This window comes from Lytechinus variegatus, chromosome 4 (assembly GCF_018143015.1).
Source record: "Lytechinus variegatus isolate NC3 chromosome 4, Lvar_3.0, whole genome shotgun sequence".
Lineage (NCBI taxonomy): Eukaryota > Metazoa > Echinodermata > Echinoidea > Temnopleuroida > Toxopneustidae > Lytechinus > Lytechinus variegatus.
In genome coordinates this window covers 19,508,727-19,528,929 of record NC_054743.1, presented here as the reverse complement: position 1 = coordinate 19,528,929, position 20,203 = coordinate 19,508,727, and positions in this window count along the sequence as shown.

The following is a 20,203-nucleotide window of genomic DNA, read 5'->3' as shown; positions in this document are numbered from 1 at the left end:
GGTCATTTTGAGTTTAATCTTTGATCACTCATGCATGTCTCAACTGATCAATCTCATTTTTTTACAGTAGCTGCCTAATAAGTGTCAAATTTTATCCTCGAAATTTCATGTCGAAAAACTATTTGGTTTAAGAGTTACAGCATTTTGTTAAGGGGGAATTACTTTTTTGTTGTGTATAGATGTATATTATGGACGCTCTTCGTAAAACAGACCCTGGTTATGTTATTTCTGTATCCACATGTACTTACCCCGCTCAACCCCAAACCATACGATCTCGGCCTAACTTAGACTTAAGATTCAGATACATTTGAAATTGCAGATACTGCACAGCAAACACTGTGGTGTTAACCGGTGTACATAGAGGACCATATCAGTTATTTTACACCGGTGTTAAATTGGTGGTGTTAGTTTTACACCTACACTCTAAAAATGAAGTGCTAATTCAGCTCTTAAAGAGCGTGTATAGTGACTGCAGTTCGGAGTGCTGATTTGTCTAGTTCAAATTTGAACGAGAAAAATCAGCACTCCGAAATACAGTCACTATACACGCTCTTTTAGAGCTGAATTGGCATTTCATTTTTAGAGTGCATAGGTGTTATTTCAACACCTTTGGTTTTAACATTTACACTCTTTGGTGTTACGTTCAATCTCTAGGGTGTAATTTTAACGCTCAGTGTGTGGTCTTCTATTAACACCAATTGGTGTCAGTTTTAACACCACAGTTTTTACAGTATAAGATTCGAACCATATATAGCTTGAACAACGTAAGACAAATTTGAAAACCTTCAGCAGTCTGGCAAAAAATAAAAACTTTTTCATCTTGGCAAAATATAGAGTGGTACTTAACTTAAATCAATTAATTCCAAACAGTTTCATTTTTGAAGACCAAATAACTATTCTTCATGATTGCCGAAACTCTCGCATTTCAACTTTTTTACAGGATGTGAGCTTGTCGAATGTGGTGTTGATTTCTTTCTCTGTTCGTAAGCATGGGCAAATATCATATTTCCCAGGTTCCTTCCATAGGTACCAAAGGGACAAACAACAATCAACGAAGACCTGTTGATTCATCCACATGATACAAACATAAAAGCAATATTTAAAGGAGATTGTAAGAGTTTCCCTGAAGAAACACGTCCTTTAATGCATTTAATTTTCAGAAACCAATCCCTCTCATTCTCAATCCACACCAACAGTGAGAGTTCCGTCCTGCAAAAACTACAAACACTCGAAAGGTGAGCTGAATAACAGGATTGCAGAAATGAAACGTTTGTGATCCCGGGGCGCGCGAAAATGTTGATGTTTTTGTTTTTTGGCGCGAACGAACGTCGAAGTAATTGGGTGAAATCCAATTCACTGTTTACAAAGCCAAAAAGCTTTCGGCAGCTCGGAACACCTCGAGTGGCTTGGACACGTGTTGATGTAGTAGAGAGGTTTGGATCAGGTGAGCTGCGGGGAAAATTAGTTAGAAAATCCATAAGAAAGCATCATGCAATATTATCTTTTAGGCGATCATAAGAAAAATATAAGATTCGTCCTCTTGGGCATGGATTTCAACTGTAATCATTCAGTTCATAGTGATAAAAATGACAAACCTACACCGCTGGATGCTGGCATGGTTGAATGACCATGAGGGTAGTCTACAAATGTAGACCCACATCTGCAGTGTGTGTACCTTAGCTGATTCAACGAGTCTGCATAGCAGACTAGGTCTACTGAGGCTGCAGAAGTGGCTCGCTTCGCTCACCCTTTCAGGCTGGTTTGCTTCGCAAACCAGTAGCAGATCCCACCTCACGAGCCATTCAGAGTCTGCATAGCAGACTAACCATGAGGGATGGTAAATACCAAGAGTTGTGATTAAAGTAAGTGCAGGAATCATACTGTTTCACGTTGATATGATTTGGCTTCAAGTCACTGATGAAAAACAGTATTCAGAATCTCCAAGGACCATCGGCACAGAAATATATAGACAGTGAAAAAAAAACAATTGTGCCAGAGGAGCAGCGAAATTATGCTAAATCGCGAAAAATTATGCCAAACAAAAAAAAGGTTATCAACCTAAATTTTAGGAGTGGCTAGGCAAATTTTTTTAACAAGAAAAAAAAGGTCTTCACCCTAAATTTTACGAGTGGCTAACCAAAACAATTTTGACGAGCAAAAAAAAGATATCAACCAAAATTTCAGGGGTAACTAACCAAAATCAACCTAAATATTAGGGGAAAACGGTCAAAATTATGCTAAATAAGCTATTATTATGCCAGATTAAAAGTCTAATTATGCCAAAATTATGCCAGACATAATGAATTATGCTGAAAGGGTCGAAGTTATGCCAGAAAGCATAATTATGCCAGTTCTGGCAACGTAGGAGAGGCATCAAACGTGATCATCAATTAAGAGTTTTAGGTTTCTAAAGGGGTACAGCATCAGACAGCAGGCAGAAATAGTTTGAGAAAACTGATGAAGTGTGTAAAGACAATTATCAACAACAACAATTTAAGTTGAATAAAAAAGAATTAGAAAATAAGTAAACGCAGTCCTAAATTTTCACCGAATCGAATGAAAAGTAAAGGCCAAAACATTTCATATTACATAGTTTCGCAAAAAAGTATTCATACATACTGTATGATGAAAATGTGTTCGTCTTATGAATCGATGACGACTGATATTTAAACGGGCATGACTTACTTCTATTAAAGCCCAATAACAGCACACCTTATCCTTCCAACAATATACAAATCTCAAATCATATGGCAAACTTCTTTAACTGAAGACCATTCTTGATCCATATATCATTATTTTAGTGTTTAAGCTGTCTGTTTAATAGATAGCTTAATAACAGTAAAGTTATGTATCTGGATCATTACGATTAAAATCGCAATCCAATGATGTACTGAAATTCCTTCATTTTCAGCAAACAAGTATCGATCATTTGGGAAATCAAAATCAAAACATGCATGAAAAAATCATTCAATTATTCATAGATATAATACAAGTAATAGGAATTTTCATGATCACTTGAGCACTCATTGGGTTTATTATGTTACACATATCACGTTTCGAGGTCCTTAAGAAAGATTTTGTATGTTATTTCTCTGTAAAGATAGTTTGTTAACTCGTCATCTTGCAAGCATTTCTAAAATGTGTTTACTTAACCTTATATTAAAGATTTTAAACAATTTTTATAATTTGAACAAAGATTGCATTTCGAAAAACGGTTATTCATGAAGCTCTATCAGCTCCATGGGTTATTTATGTGTCCATCTACATAAATTCATACTCCTGAATGTTTTACGATAATTACCTTACAAATGTTACCTAAAAAATGTAACAATTTAACCCGAGTTGAAATGAAAATACGATAAAGGATTTCTTTTTTTAATTATTGAATAAAGATTGTCAGAAGTAAGTAGATTTTTATGGTTCAAAACAATAATTCAACCCTGAATTAAAAGAAAGAAAAGAACAGACAAGTTGATTACTTAAGCATTCACGAATACTATTAAAACAAACACTATTTGTTATTTGGTATTGCGATTGTCATGATATGTGGTTCGTAGGCCTGAGCTGCATCCTTCCTTAGCCTCGTCTGCAGTTAGTCTCCTTGTCTGTTACGAAACAACTATTAAGAACTGGTAAGAGGTATGATGTTAATAGAACTACATGCATGTTTTAGTATAGCAAAATATTTTACGCTGTCGGTATTGCATTAAAAACCAGCTATCACCATCGTGTTTCATTTGGACTCGCAGGTCATCTCGTTCACGTTAGCTCATTGCACATTATATATTTTAACTGGTTCTAAATGAAGAACGAAGTCAAGAAATTTCCCTAGCATTTTTTTTTACTATGATTGTAACGCAAATTCGTTTGTATTTGTTAAGAATCAGATAGAAATATTCGGTATAGGAATTTTCATCAGACATTTTTCGTTTTAAGGCGGAGCAGCTCTCTAAAATGCACCAATGTCTTTAAAAATGCAAGGCAATTTCCTTTGGAGAGCTGATAGGCTTTTGTTCAATGTTGGTAGACCTCGACGCGAAATTGCTTTCCTACCGCAGTTCCGGAAGCCAATATGAATATTAATGACTTACGTCTTCGGAATAAAAGTACGCATGTGCGTCTTTAAAAAATTGTGGTCGTTCGCGTTGCCATGAATAAATCAGTACCTTCAAAATGCCGGTAACTTTTTATTGGCCTTAGGCTTAGTTTTATATCTATATCCAATTCTTAAACACCAAACAAACTGACATTAATGACAATTTCGCCTCCGGATCAACTAACTTTCGACAAAAGCATGTCAGATCTCCTTTGGGATTTGACTAGTATTTGATGCGTTGTGGAGAGCGGCTACGTAGTAAATGTGAAAACTCTACATTTAATCAGACAATCGTAGAGGACAAGTTTTATAAGTTTTCTATTTTTTCAATCCCTGTTTATTGTTGTTTTCTGTTCTTCGAATTTAAGAAAATAAATTTTGGCAAACAACGACCCTTGTCAAAAATTTGTTTGAATACAAAAAAAGTCCTCTGTTGGTTACATGTTAGAGTATAATCCCCCCTCTCCTTTAAAGAAATGTTACCAATTAATTACTCTTCAAAACGAGCCAATGGTGATATCAAGATAAAGCACTTCTTCGGATTTCTGACAGTATTCGACATTTCAGTTTCTATCAAAGCACTTCAATTGTTATTGATGGGTGCGCAAACGGACATTCGTGCTTCGAAACGAATCTACCTGTCTTTTTTCTCTGAATTGACACACCTTTTAATATCCATATCACAATTCCTCGTTTATTCTTTATCAAATAAAAGTCGTCCCAGAATCATTTCCATTCGTGATAGCAGCCGTGGTGGTGATCACTGTAAATGTTCCTCTGTAACATTGCAATATGTATCGGACATCTGAAGGTTCTTTCTTTGCGGAGGGGGTTCTCCTTCTTATCCTTACAGTTATCCTTCAGTCTTCGATTTGTGTTCAAGATATTCAGTTTGTTACCCAGCCTGCTGATGTGAGTGTGAGGGAGGGTGAGACTGCATCATTTACCTTTACCTTGATATCAAACCTTTCCTTCTTGGGTGTGAGTTCTTATTGGGAAATGAATACAAAACCCATCTTCACGAGTGACATGTACAATGTCTCAACTATATCATGTAATGACACCAACAGAGTTTCATCTCACCTAACCATCCATCGAGTCCAAAGAGACATGGACAGATTATACAGATGTTGGATAATGATAACAGTCGCAGATAATGCTCCCATTGCTCATTCATCAGAATTTGCCAACCTTGAAGTCTTGTACTTCTTAAAAGAAAATGAGTTGGTTTGCAGAGGACCTTCAGGGTTCCATCTTCAGGAATATGACAAAGTTACCATCGAATGCCTAGGTACCCAGAGCAACCCACAAGCTAAACTGAGATGGCTACAATCTTTTGACGTGTCTCCTTCCGGATTTACCCAGACAGGATCACTGTTGATTGGCAACATAACTGCTACTCCATTGCTTCACAAGAAATCATTGATCTGTGTTGCCGAGAGTGAAGCTTTTCCTGGAGATCAAGTGAGTTGCTCGCTTGGTCCATACACCGTGGTTCACACTCCTGTTATAGAGGTCATTCCATATCAAGCTGAAATAACATGGCCTTTAGTGACTGAATTGACGTTTCAATGCATTGCAACAGGATATCCTGAGGTATACATGTAAAATTGGTCATGCGATCCAGAAGAGATGTTTTCCCAATGCTCATCTAATATGCGGAACATAACCATCATTCTCAAGGATATTGAAAAAGAAGAAATCGCAAACCTTACCTGTAAGGCAACAAACGAGATAGCAACTTCAAGGAACAGCTCAATTGTACATGTAAGGTACACTGTGGAGCAACTGCTTGATGTCTGCATGTCGAATTCGATTTATTTACCACGGATGGCAGAAAATGGGTTTCCAACGCTTTACTACGATGACACATTAGATGCATTTAAGTGCCATGTAGAAGTTCATAATATCAACGATGAAGTTATATTCCAGTGGTTCCTGGATGGTCGTCCAGTTTTTGAAAATGGAGGAAAGCATGACCTTGTTATGTCGTCAGATGGTTACACTCATCTCATTGCATACAACACGATTAGAACACAACGACAAAGCATTATCGCATGTAATATCAGGTCTCATACATCATATCGTTTATATTTTAAAAAAATTGTGGCATGCACATATGTAAGTGCTTTTACGGACCCGACGACAATCGTCACAGATTCCCCTCAAGAAATCACCGACCTTGTAGTTTTCAGTCAAGACGAGCATGCCATTAAATTTATGACAGTTGTGTACATTTCAGTAGGATGTGGGATGTTGTTTTTCCTAAGTTTCGTCATCACTGCTTGGCGAACGTCAGTATGCAGAAAAGCGGACGTCACTTCATCGGCTACTGTTAACTCTTACTGTGCCAGGTCCAATACCCCTCTAGTGCCAGGGATATTCGAGGAAAAATTGACCGAAACGTAAGCAAAGTCTGATTTTAAAACGGTCATAACTCTTTACCCGTACGTTGTATAACGAAACCTTCTACACATGAAATGATGCATGGTTCATGGACTTTATGATCATGTTATGACCTTTCAAATTTGCGTTTGGAAAAATTGAGAAAAGATGAAATATTTTACACCGTTTTTTTCAATAAGTAAAACCTAGAAAATTATGATTTCATGAACATTTCAAAGAGTAAATAACCCAAGGAATTGTAGAGATACCAAGAAATTAAGAAAATGATATGAAAGTTCAATGTTTACCCTTTCAAATGACGTATCTATTGATGTAACTGAACAAACAAAAATGTGAAAAATAATGCTCTTTTGAATGAAATACTATTTTGCTATTCAAGTTATTTCCTCTGAAATACGAGAGGGTTTATACACACACAATTGAAACCATCCTTTTCCAAAAAAGGGCATTGTCGTCGATCAAGTGACCAATCACAGCACAGCTGCGATCCCCACGCAAACACACACAATAATATATTAGAGCCATGTATCTTCACAGTGCAGCCAACCGTACCCTTACATTCGTGTAGTCTTCAAAACAAGACCCTTGTTTATTTAGAATGCGCGGTATTCCGCAACAAAATTATTGGTGCAGAGTAAGTTTTATGTCATTTCTATTCTTGCCAATATTGTCGTAATGCAAAACATGCTTTATAAAAATCGTAACCTGGATACGATTTGTGGTGTTCGATGCACTCAACTGTATACTGTTTTGGATAATGTAGGCGATTTCTATCCAGTGTCGGCAACAAACATTTGCGACCCACTCAACTATCGTTCTATAGCATGAATCAGTGTAAAGTTTGGTCATATTTTGTCAGGGTCTATTCGTCGTACATACGGGCTTTCATACTGTAACAAAGGCATTGCCAGTCACAAGGAGACAAAATATAGAAAACTAAAGATGATATATTGAAATATAGATAAAGAGGGATCGGACAGATTCAATACTAATACCCCTTTCATAAACCTATGCTGATAATTCAATAAAAATTGCGTTCATAAACTCCGCATTATTTTTACGAGTGCCCGTCCTGAAAAAGGAGGATAATCGTCATGGAAACCGCACACACCCCCTCCGATGCGGTTGCGTTTGAAAAGGGTGACCTTCTGACCGTACCATGGCAATTATCCGCATTATTTGGAAATGCGTTCACAAACTCAAAATCTTGTCCTGATGCTGCTATTATGCGGATAATAGCAGCATCAAAATAATGCGGATAACTCTGGTCCTCTTCCAATTTTACGACCAAATTATGCTGCTATTCGCCGCATAATTGGGTTTATGAAAGGGGTATAAGCCTATTTGTTCTGTATTTGTTCTGTATTTGAAGCCCTATGGGATCACTATTTGATATAAAATCGTAGCTGAACAGTGAAAGAACGATAAACATAACATGTAGAATTCACTCTGTGGACATTTCATGATGGGGGTGAAATATTCATTATATCTGTTTCGGCATTAAAAAGAATAATGTTCGACCAAAGTAGCCACCTGTCTGATAGCGACTACACGTTATTGTTCATGCCACCAAGTCATGAACAATAGATGCCCAGACTCCCTTTTATGAGGAATGTCTAATCCACGCTCCCTCCTGACCTATTATCGAGGAAAGCAATTTAGCACAGGATGTTCATAGAAATTGGGCCACGCGCGCGTCTTTTGATTTGACAATTGAATACTTTCAAAGGTTCCGATACGAACAATAGCTTTTCTCTCCGTTGAGATCAAGATTAAAATTCCTCTGTCGCTTTCCCCAACACCTTCCATTGACTTATTGCCATTAAAATGCATAATTTTTATTCAAATATTTGTTTCGACTTTAAGACATTTAGCATCAACAATATGCTTCAAATTTCCTGTAATCTAAATGATGATGATGATAGGGATGATGGTAAAGATGTCATGGATAATGTCGAGAATGATAACAAGAAATCAAGGGGGAAACAGCACACCTCCACCACCACGACCACCACAAACACTGGCATCGTTACTTCCACTTATCAAAAGCACAAAGAAAAATAGTTTAAAATAATTAAATCAACTTGTAGCTGAAGCCTATTTTGCATATTTAGAAATAAAGGATAAAGATGAAATTTAAGATTGAAGAAATGTATAGGCTATAATCCTTGACAAATCAAACATACAGAAAATTGAAAGATAAAAGAGGGAAAAGAAATAACGAAGCAATGGGGTGTGAAGGTAGAAATTACTAACAATTTGTAGAAAATTAGATCTTTATCATTTGTTGAACCTTTGTTTATTCAAATAAGATGTTTGTAATGGATCATCTATCGGAAAAGTAAGATATTGCTTTCGACAATATCAGAGATTATATTTACTACACCTCTTATTTGTGATATCGATAATTACCCCGTCATTGAAACTATCAATGTAGTAAAAATTAATTTTACTTCCCCTTTCCTGTCAAAAAAGGCATACGTTCAAATGTTATTGGGTTGGATTCTGTCGACAACAATGAAATTTCTGTCTACGAAATCCCCGATGTCGATCTAAGCAGACACACATCGATCGAGAGCGAATCGAGCTTTAGGCAATTTGACACAGTCAACAGGCAGCTGAGCTTCATGAGTTACATGGAAAAAGAAGAAGATGAAGGGGAAACAGAAGGAAGAAGTAGAAAAGGGGAAAAGGGGAATGATAGCACGTCAGCATCATACTCTAGTTCTGAAAATCAGGATATTTGTTATTTGTGTCATGAGGATGCCAGATAGAAAGTGTTTGCATACATAAGAGTTTATTATCAAAATTTTACTGTACATGTATTAATATATTTCAAATGTTTAAGTACACTATGACACTTCCTGGAAAATGACAGGATAATGAAATATTAGCGTAGGCAGGGGGCAGGAAGTTGAAGCGCAAAAAGTTGGATCTTTATCAAATTCTAATAAAAACAAGAAAAAAAAACTCCCTCTTTTCTAGAACCTTAATCAGTGTCAACTCAATAAACTTTGCTGTGATTATAATTATTATGAAACTTGTTATTATGAACGCCCCTCCGGCGAATAAGATGTAGAAATTTAAAGGTTAAATTTTAACAATCGAAAGAGGTATTCTAGGGCTCATATTGCTTCCCAAAGTGCCCCCTTCAATCTGAATACCCTTTTAGGATCTCAAAATTTGACGCCTCCTTTTTCCGTTAATATGCCCCCCCCCCCTTAGTTTGAAGTCGATCTGGATCCCCTAATTTCAAGACCATTTAGGTGCTCCCACCCATAGTTTAATATCGAATTTGGCCATTCCCTTATTTTAAATTAATATGGCGCCCTTATTTTTTGCGACCCTTACTTTCTTGTAATTTTGGTCATTTTTTTTTTAAACAAGTTCAAACCTAGTTACCTATTAGTCCAGTCAATATAGGGTTTGACCCACCACTATTTGCAACACTGGATATTCCACTGCAATGCTTTCCAGGAAGGTCCCCTGAACAACATATTAAAAGTCCCCCAAAATCCAAGCACTGGAAATTTATGAAATTTGCATATTATGCAAATTAGCCATAAAAAGTTAGAAAAATAAGGAAAATAGTCCAAAAATTACAAATTAAGTGTCCAAAACAATTTTATTTGAGCGAAAATTCATGATAAATAACTTTAATCAATGTTTTTAATCAAAAGTGCAAAAAATCTACCTTATTTGCATAATATGCAAATAAGCATCCTTATATGGAAAATTGTCAAGATATTATTTCTCTCATTGACTGCTTGAAAATTTCAATAATGTTGAAATTTACATGCTGCTATCACTAAGGACGTTGAATAGATTTATATTAAGCTTAGTTTCTGTAGTGTCATTTGCATATTATGCAAATAAGTATGTAATAAATATTCAAGAAAACACACTGGTGATACATTCCTAAAAAATGCAAGTAGATTATCTATTGAAATTTGAATATGGCAATGCCTTAAGTTACAGGAAGTTAACACCATATTAAAAGCCATTAAATAGACAAGCATAGGAAAATCACAAAATTTGCATTTTATGCAAATTAGCCATAAAAATTTGCAAATGAGGAAAATAATCCCAAATTTGGAAATCAAGTGCGGAAAACAATATAAATTGAATGGAAGTTCATGATAATCTTTACAAATTTAATAATTCTTCAAATAAAAAAATGTAAATAAATCTACATCATTTGCATATATAATTATGAGCATCCTTGTATGAAAAAAACAACCCAGAAATTTGTATTTTTCTCATACAAACAGTTAAACCCTCATTCCAAAGAGACCAAGAGCTCTGAAAGACTGCTGTAAGACCATAAAACTTGCTTGATCTTTCAACGAACTTTTAAAGATATCTGATGTCTTTCACGATTTCTGATAGAACTTTCAATGGTCTTTGTGGTCCTCGTGAGTCCAAAACTTTTCGAAACGGTTCAAAACAGTCTTTCAGGAAAATTGTTTTTGCTGGCCTTTCAGTGGTCTTTCAATGAACTTTCAAAGTTCTTATTAGTCTTTCTATGATCTTTCGGCAGTCTCTCGAGATTTTTTCAGAGATTACTGTAAGACTCATGAGAGATCATTGAAAAATCATCAAAAGATAATTGAAAGACCAGGCAAAGTCTATGGAAAGAATTCTGAAGGATCACTTGATGCATAGACATCTCTGAAAGACCATTGAAAGATCTCTATAGGACAGGTGTCTTTCAGAGTTCTTCGAGGGGTCTTTCTGAGCCATTCCACAGAGATGACAAAATTCAGTGATCTTGGAGACTGCTGTAAAAGACCTTGCCAATTTTTGGTCTTTGAAAAGCCCTTCAAAGGTCTCCCCTCTGTGAATCCAGATCAATATATGACTACTAAGAATGCCTAGTACATTAATTATCAGCTTAATATCTGAAGTGGAATGTACATATTATGCAAATAAGCATCCGCCATGTTAAAAAAATCAAGAAAACTTGAGATATTTTTCTCTAAAACTCCACGTAGATTATATATATGTAACCTTGCTTGGTTGATATTGACTTTTTTCATGAGCAGTTACCACCGGAGGAGATACCCCACTCATATTGTGCAATGATGAGTCAGTTCTACATGGTTCTCACTGTTTGAATGCTTCATATTTCTACCCAAGTCCTGCTCTCTCCTTGACTTGGTAGAGTCTTTGCGTTTCTTGCTAGTATAGTCCACGCTAGCATGCTCCTTGATTGTCAAGTGATCAGTACAAGATGTCACACCCAGTACAAATAAAAGCTCGTTAGCTTTGAATATTTGGTCCTTGTAGCACACCACTTGTCTTGGTGGTGAATATGAGTAACTTCCTTGGATCACGAGATCCCTGGGCATGGTTTATAAATACCAATGAGCATTTGCCCATACGAGCGACATGAAAGCCATTCATAAAGTCATGAAAAATGCTTAAAGTGTATATAGACATCTTTTCAGATACAGGAATCATGATTAGACGTCCTTGCTGAATCCAGTTGCTGCTTCAGGATGAAGCATCCGTTTTCTGTTCTTTCCTCTTTGATGAATCTCCTAAGGATGGCAACTATCTCCATATATTGTAGCTATAGTTTCTAAGCAAATCGTATGCAAATAATATTAGATGAAAATTGGTTAGATGAAAACACTTCAATTGATTATTTTTCCTTACCTGGGTTTAGTTCCTTTTCCAAACAACGTATCAACAAGAAAGGAGGAGGTGTAGCAGCTTTTATAAGAGATATCTACAATCCGAAGCGTCTCTCTGTTCAAGTACGCGATGACATTGAGATTATTTGGATACGTTTAAGACCACCTCGATTACCTCGGTCAATATCATGCATTATCTTGTGTACTGTATATTTTCCTCCTAAGCATGCAAAATCTGAACTTTACATTGACCACATTTTGTCTACTATTGACTCTTTATCGACAAAATATTCTTCTCCTGGATTTATAATAACTGGTGATTTTAATGATTTAGATATCAGTCAAGTACTTTTATTGAATAATTACATGCAGGTTGTTGATAAACCCACCAGGGGTCAAAACATTCTGGATAAAATCATTACTAATATTGGCTCTGCCTATAATCCAGTGAGGATTTTGTCACCTTTGGGAATGAGCGATCACAACTGTATCCTTTGGTGTCCTTTACTTCATTATTATGGACATTTATCTCATAATCAAAAGAGCAAAAAGACAAAAATTGTACGTCCTTTAACTGATAGTGGAATTCGGGAATTTGGAACTTGGTTAACCCATTATTCTTGGGATGAATTGTACAATACCATGGATGTATCTGTAATGTGTAACATGTTTTTGCAAGTCTTAAAATACCACATAGATTTGACATTTCCCACTAAGGTTATTAAATTTCATGAAAATGACAAACCATGGATTAATGGCAAAATTAAATCATTAATAGAAAATAGGCAAGAAGCTTTTTCAAATAATAATGTAACATTGTGGAAACATTATAGGAACAAGGTACAGAGAGCCATAGACTTGGCAAAGGATAAATTTTATAATAAAAGAATACAGAAACTTAAACTTAATAATCCAGCTGATTGGTACCGTCATATCAAACTCATGACTCATGGTTCTCAATCTCAAACACATATTGATATACCAAATCTCTCATATGAGGAACTTCAAAATTTTAAGTGTGTAGCAAATATTATCAATGACAGGTTTTTATCGATTGCATCTGACCTTCCAAAACTTGACAGGTCAAATTTGCCAGCTTATTTGCCATCACCCTCTGAATGTCCAACAGTACAACCATTGGATATTTACAATAAATTACGCAAATTAAATTTGCAGAAGTCAACTGTTTCTGGTGATCTACCTATCAGAATTATTAGAGAGTTTTCCTATGAATTATGTTTTCCACTATGTCATATTATAAATACTGCCTTTAAACAAGGTATCTTTCCACAGATATGGAAACTTTCTGAAATTGTACCAATTCCAAAATCTTTTCCTCCTGTGGTGTCTGATCTAAGACCAATAGCCTTAACATCTTACTTTGCTAAGACTGCTGAATCGTTCATTGTTAAGTGGTTGTTGGAGGATATATGCGATCAGATTGATAACAATCAATTTGGTAACCGTCCAGGTCTCTCTACTTGTCATTATCTTATTTCTATGCTTCATAATCTCTATACAAATGCTGACAAACAAAAAAACATCTCAACTATGGTGTTGACAGATTTTTCTAAGGCTTTTGATCGAATTGATCATAATATTCTTATTCACAAATTAATATGCTTGAACGTACGACCATGTGTAATCTCATTAGTCATTGATTTCTTGTACTGCAGACAACAGTCTGTAAAATATAATGGTCACATTTCTGATGTCAAGGACTGTAATGCGGGCGTTCCGCAAGGGACAAAGCTCGGCCCTGTGTTGTTCTTGATTATGGTAAATGATGCTTGTAACAATTGTCCCCTACCTTTCTATAAGTATGTGGATGATTTAACAATTGTAGAAGCTAGAAATCAAAACAAACCTTCTCAGATGCAAAGAGAGATTGACTCTTTGCTTGCTTGGTCTTTGGCTAATAACATGAAACTCAATCCTAGTAAATGTGTTTTTATGACTATTTCATTCATGAAACAGCCGATACACCAAAATTTCAATATCGACCAAATACCAATGAATGAGACCAGTATTGTTAAAATTTTGGGTGTTTTATTTCAACAAAACCTAAAATGGGATTCTCAAGTTAATGAAATGATAAAAAAATGCAATAGACGACTGTTCATGTTGCGTAAACTTAAACGGTTCAATTTACCCATGTATGATCTTATTACTGTGTATACTGGATACATTAGACCCATTGTGGAATATTGTGCTCCTCTGTTCCACTCCAATCTTACTAAAAATCAAACTGAAAACATAGAAAAAATACAAAAACGTGCAATTAAAATCATACTTGGTTCCAGGTACATTGCTTATGAGGAATCACTAGAAATGTGCAATTTATCAACTTTGGAACAAAGGAGGGTTAAGTTATGTTTAGACTTTGCTTTGAATTTAGAGAAACATCCTAGGTACTCATCTTGGTTACCTGTTGCTAGGAATATTGATTTTAACCTAAGACATGTAAAAAAATACTCACAATTACATTGTAAAACTGATAGGTTTCAGAAGAGTGCAATTCCATATTTTATTAATATCCTGAATGAATATCATTCCAAAAACTCTTAATCTGTCCAGTTTTAAGTGATTCCTTTGTTCATATGACCAAGAATTCCTTCACTTTGGAATGGAGTGTGAAATGTACACTGCCCATGCAAATTCTTTAGGGCAGCAGTTTGATTTATATTGTGCAATAACAACTTACACTGTCAGGGAATACCAGTGTGTATGTATAGTTCACATCTCATTCATACATGTATGTCAATTGACATTATGCCATGACTTTGCAGGGATAGGTGTCGTGTGGGCGGTACCGGAGCGGCGGACGCGACATCGGGACTGGCCCCTATGGTTTCGGAGTGCTGCAGTTTGGGGTGTGTGGTTCCGGACGGCTGTTGCTTGGTTGGACGGGCGCATTAGACTTATGGTCGCATATCCGATCGGGTTGGGTGGCTGGGAGGAGTGTGTTTCCCTGGGAGTGATGGGTGTGACAAGCTTGTGCCATGCCCATTGCTCCCGGTGGATACATTTCTCTCGGCGCCTTTCTCGTCGTGTGTGCGACTGGTGGTTTTTTTGCGCCTGTCCAGCTAGGAAGTGGCTGTTTGGGACCGAGCATTTCTGGGCTGTAGCGCTTCGGGGGTGTAGGGGTATGTCTCGGAGTCGCGTCCGTTGCTCTGGTGTTGCCCATTTCCAGACCTGTCCTCAATTTTAATTCTGATTTTAATTTGCATTATATATTTATGAGTTATCTTTTATTATTCTAACTTAATTGGTTTGGAGGCTTATGTATGTCTGTATCTTTATGATTTTTGTATATTGATAGTTTACTTTGAAATTTTCATGTTGTTCAAAATGGTCTTTGTATATATCTTATCTTACATGTATATGTAACAAGATCTTTACAATGTAAAACAATGTAAATTTAGCCTTTGGGCTACCATGAATTGTTTTTTTTAATAAAACCATTTATCTATCTATCTATCTATCTATAATATCAATTTCCTGATATTTATGGCAAATGGAAATTCCTCAGTGAGACAATGAACACCCAAGTAGACGCCAGCAGATGAAGGACTAAGCCAGATTATTGCCTTTCCAACAAGAGGACACAACATAATGGAACACCTTTAACATCACTATCAAATACCATCCAACATTGATTAAACAATGTGTACCCATTCCAGGATTTGTTTGCCACTTTGTGTTACTCATTGGTATACCGTGAGGGTATACAGAGGACTAAACCTTTCAGAAATTATGGTACGACTAAGGATAGTCAGGTCCAGATTTGAGAAAAGTAGACTGCCTTAGGCAAATCGTGTTAATGCTGAATTAAGAAGTGCTTTAACATAATTTGAGGGCGCTGAGTCCAAATTTGCTGTTTGCCAACCTTGATTTTGATGTTAAAATCCTCAAATTGGCAAAAACAAAATGGCCGCCATTCTACACCCATTTTTACTCTATTCTGACCCCCAAAAACTTGTAACAAACATGTTTGTCAACGGTTTTTGGTACTACTTGATCTCAAAAATAACATACTAAAAATCCACCAAAATCCGTATCCGGGAAAGTGGATATTTTCAAGATGGCGTCTAAAATGGCCGCCATATACTGAAAATTAAAATAACCGGCGCTTTATCTACCCTAGACACCTTTTCCGGTGCATACATGTATTCAATGGTGGAAGGCGAAAAAGGAAAGAGTGAACATAAGCACTCCAGGGTACCTGAAAATCCAAGATTGCGTGAAAATGGCTGCCATGGCCTAAAAATTCATAATTCATCTTTTACGTATTTTAGTGTCATTTATTTGGGTTATATTCATTGGTGATTTCAAGGGTCAAGAAGTAAACCGGGACAAGTTACAAGGACAGTCAACAGCCCAATGTCCAAAAAATCCAAGATGTCTTTCAAAATTGGAGTCTAAAATAGCTGTTGTTATCTAAAACCCCCCAAACCCGACATATAGTTTGTTTAATACCTGCCTTGGGCATCATGATGTTGGTGTCTAATGGGTCAAGAAATACGTTGGAACAAGTAAAAAGACAGTCTATGGTCCTTCATGTCCCAAAATCCAGGATGATTTGCAAAAATGGAGTATAAAATGTCTGTCGTTAATTAAAAACCGACACAGTTTTGTTTAATAACCGCCTGGAGAATATGATTTTTTAGTATAACGCATGGATTAAAAGGTCAAGTATTAGATTGGGACAAGTTACAAGGACAGTTAGTGGTTCCATTATGTCCAAAAATCCATAATGGCTTCCAAAAATGGAGTCTATATAGGCCGTTCTCACCGAAAAACTGACATAGTTTGTTTAGTATCAGCCCGGGGTATATGATTTTGGTGTTAAACCCATGGTTTAAAGGGTCAAGTAATAAATAAGGACAAGTTACAAGGACAGTCAGAGATCCAGCATGTCCAAGAATCCAAAAAGGCTTCCAAATTTGGGGGTCTAAAATGGCTATTGTTACCTAAAAACTGTCATAGTTTGTTTAATATCCGCCTGGGGTATATGAATATGTTGTCTAACCCTTGGTTTAAATGGTCAAGTAATACATTAGGATAAGTTACGAGGACAATCAATGGTCCTGTAGGTCTAAAAATCCAAGATGGCTTCCAATTAAGGAGACCAAAATGGCTGCTGATACTCAAAAATTGACATAATCTATTTAAAATCCATTTGGGAAATATGATGTTCAGTTGCTGTCTACACTATGGTTTCAAGGGTTGAATAATACTTTTGGATTAGTTACAATGGTATGAAATGGTCCATTTTGCCTATTATTTAAAGTTGGCTTTCAAAGTGAGTATTAAAAGACTTCCATCAGCTAAACTTAGTCATAATTAGGTGAACAAAATCTACACTACATGTATTGTGGTTTGAAGGCTGAAATAATAAATCGGAACTAATAAAAAAAGATGGTCAGTTTCCTTTTCGTCGTAAAAAGTTCAAAGCGACTTCTAAGATTGCGTTAAAATGACTGCTGTCCTCTCATCATGAAACCATAGGATAGTCCTGAGCACAAAAATGACGTGTCTTGAAATACTTATCAGTGAATTATGGAATTTTTTAGGTGAAAGAGTACCTTATTTTTTAAAGTTTGTTTTTGGATGTTTACTTATTGGTGCACCACCACTTATTATTCACTAATTCTTGTAAAACATATTTTCATGAGTCTTAGAAACAGAGACACCAAAACAGTAGCACTAGATGGGATATGAAGTATTGTCATTTTTGTAATAATGGTGGCCAATTCGAATGTAATTTTTGGAGCGTTCTTCAATCTTTTGACAAAATGGACATCTGTCTTCACCTATATCGACCCTTGAAATCATGAGAAATGCCCAAAAAAGTTCTTACATTGTAGGTAGATAGTATATGAACTTTTCAGCCAGATTTTTAAGAAATAGCATCTATTTTTAAGCCATCATTATTTTTGGGGGGCAAAACTGCACCACTGATAAACCTTGAAATTTTTCCAATGTAATTTTCCCCTTTTGAATCATGATTTTTTATGTTTTATTTTATTCTCGGTAGACCCCAAAGTTATTTCTACCAGGTTGATATTATATGAATTTGGACCATTTCAAAGTTACAACGTCCATTAGAAGCCATTTTGGAAGGTAATCTTGGATTCTCTGACACACTCACTGACTTTCTTGTAAACATGTCCTGATTCATTATTTGCCTTGAAAGCTTTTTGATTATTTTGATTTTGAGGATTTACTTCATTTTTGGTGTTGATGGTACAACGACTGCCGTTGTGGACGCTATGTTAGATTTCCAGGTAACCTTGACAACGTTTTGTAACTATAACCTGTGTCAATATAGACTTTGTTTAATCCTAACATGCCTAAGTTTCATGAAATAAACATCTAAACCCTAAAAGTTATGAAATTTCAAAAACTTAACCTCGGTTAAAATTTGATGTTGACTTCGCCGCCACCGTCGGAAAAGCGGCGTCCATGTCTTGCTTCTGCTATGCAGGCGAGGAAAAAATGGCGGACACGTTAAAGATATCCAATGTGAATATGCCAGCATCGCCCCAAATTATCAAACATTTTGCCATATTATTTATCAAATCAGCAGCTGTGAATCATGGCAGCCATCTTGGAATTAAAGATGGCGGACGAATCAATGGGACACATTTTGTTTGCAACCCTGGGTATAAAAAATAACGCATAGATCCCAATTTTTAAATATAATCACCCATAAAAATCGTTTAATATGGGAAACTGCATTAAAAATGCCGCCATTTTAATTTTTGCCGATTTGAGGATGAAAACGTCGGAATCAAGTTTGGCAAACAGCATTTTTGGGTTCAGCACCCCTGAATTACCTTAAAACAATTGATAAATCAGCATTAACACAAAATGCCTAAAGCATTTTTTCTGAGCACGTTTTCTAAAATCTGGACCTGACTAGGATGTCTTCTGGAGGAATGCTGAATTTCATAGTGTCATGCAGAAGTACTCTGGACAATCATACAACTCTCTGTACTGAAATCCGACAAGCAGAGCATAGGAGATTGAATGTCAATCAAGAGGACTTTGACAAGAACCAAACCATTACCCTTGTCTTCTTCCGACACAAGTTGCCTCAATGAGACACTGGACATAAATTGTGTCGGAAGAAAAGTTTTATAGGAAGGCTTGCGCATGTTGAGCATCAGTAAGGTGAAGCTCAGCAATGCATGAAGGAGGACCATAGAATGGTTTGTAGACAAGCCTATAGTACATAATTTGTTGACCGGATTGGCAATGATCCAGGCTGTAACAACTAGCATGTTGGAAGCCCTTAATATCATGCGCTATGACTACATTGGAAGACAACAGATTTTTTAGTCTTAGTATTTACCACTGATCATGATGATGATGACGCTGCTCTGCAAGTCCTGCATGGAACCCTGTTGTGACCCAGACATGGCCAGAGTCAAGCGGGTGTAGCCAAACTACTGAAGAAATTGTTAAAGAAAACAATCTGCATGAAGCTACTAGGCCAGATGGAATCTCTGTTACACTTCTTAATGAGACTACTCATCAGATCTCACCTGCTATAAGTTTGCTTTTCTTAGCCTCCCTTCTGTCGTTCTCATCCATATAAGAAAGGGATGTCAGCTCTAACAAACTACTCACCAATTTCAAATAATGTGCTTTGTTCTTGCCAATCGCATCATCTTGTCAGACTAACAACATGGCTTTAGGACGTGAAGAGCACATCTCCAGTATTTCCCTTAAATACAAATTATATTAGGATAAATATGCATGCTTAGTGACAGCAGCATAATGATTTGAACAACAGTGAATGTGAGAAAATCAAAATATCTTGACATTTTTCATATATGGATACCTACTTGCATAATATGCAAATGAGGCAGATTTGCTAGCTAATTTTTAAAATAAAAACATTGTACTTATTTATTCATCATTAAAATTTTTTTTCAAATAAATTGCTTTTGACATTTAATAATATAATCTTTGGATTATTTGGTTTTGCATTTTGTTTACAAAGATGTTAAGGTCAATTCCATATCTTTCCTTTTCACCCGACAATGCTGAC